The sequence below is a fragment of the Aplysia californica genome, unplaced genomic scaffold (assembly GCF_000002075.1).
Source record: "Aplysia californica isolate F4 #8 unplaced genomic scaffold, AplCal3.0 scaffold00636, whole genome shotgun sequence".
Lineage (NCBI taxonomy): Eukaryota > Metazoa > Mollusca > Gastropoda > Aplysiida > Aplysiidae > Aplysia > Aplysia californica.
The window spans coordinates 447,992-449,229 of record NW_004797906.1 but is presented as its reverse complement, the minus strand read 5'-3'; positions in this window follow the sequence as shown (position 1 = coordinate 449,229).

Sequence of the window (1,238 nt, the reverse complement as noted above, 5' to 3'; positions counted from 1 at the left end):
TACATTTAAAAAGATAAAACCAAGAACAATGTATATTCAGTCAAAATGAAAGGTAAAACAAAACAATAGCAGTACACATACAGTTTTTAAAAACCAAGAACGAGGTATATTCAATAACAATGAAAGATAAAATAAAACACTAACTGTGTACGTACATTTTCAAAAATAAGAGCAAGAACTGTGTATATTCAGAAAAAAATGAAAGGAAAAACAAAACAATAGCAGTGTACATACAGTTAAAAAATAAAAGCAAGAACAGTGTATATTCTTTAGTTTAGTTTTAGTAGAGGTTTTACGGCGCTCGCAACCGCATAAGGTCATATGAGCGCCAGAAGATTAGAGGTGTTGCAAGAGAGTAACAAACATAAAAAAGAAGAAGGGTAGATAAGGAAGATAGATTTTTTATAGGAGAGAAGAAGCAAACCACACCAGAGCACCCGCCAACCACCCACAGTGTACATTCAGTAAAAATGAAAGATAAAACAAGACACTAACAGTGCACATACAGTTCAAAAATAAGAGCAAGAACAATGTACATACAGGAAAAATGAAAGATAAAACAAAACATTAACTGTATACATACAGTTGTTTTTTTTTAAGCAAGAACGGGGTACATTCAGTAAAAATGAAAGATGAAACAAAACAGTAACAGTGTACATGCAGTTTTTTTTAAAAAGCAAGAACGGGGTATATTCAATAAAAATTTAAGATAAAATAAAACACTAACTGTATACATATAGGTTTTTTTTTTAAACCAAGAACTCTTCAACTGGTGCAAGGATGGACTACTGCGTTACCTTTTTCCCTTTCTTCCCTCGTCCTTCTTCCTTGCGAATGTACGGCAAACCCAGGTCCATCGACATCGCCCCCGGTGGGACTCGACCTCCAAACCAACGGGTCAGCTCCGTCTGGGGACAAATGTGGTGGAGAATATTTATTTCACATCGTAATCAACACAATTCAGAGCATTTATGAGATCAGCTGCTTTAAACAATGGGGGTCAAGGCCAACTTGGGGTATAGTAGGGTTCAGTATACCAGAAGACAAACCAAGACACAAATGAAAACTGGTGGAAAATCGCCCAAGCTGAGATCATATCTCCACAAAATTGCGCCAGCAGACAACCCAGATCTGTCCTGTCGAGCCTGCAAGGAGGAGGACGAAACTATGGACCATGTGTTCCTGAGATGTCCCGCCAGCTATCGTGCCAGAACCCGTCTGCTGGGACATTTCAGTAA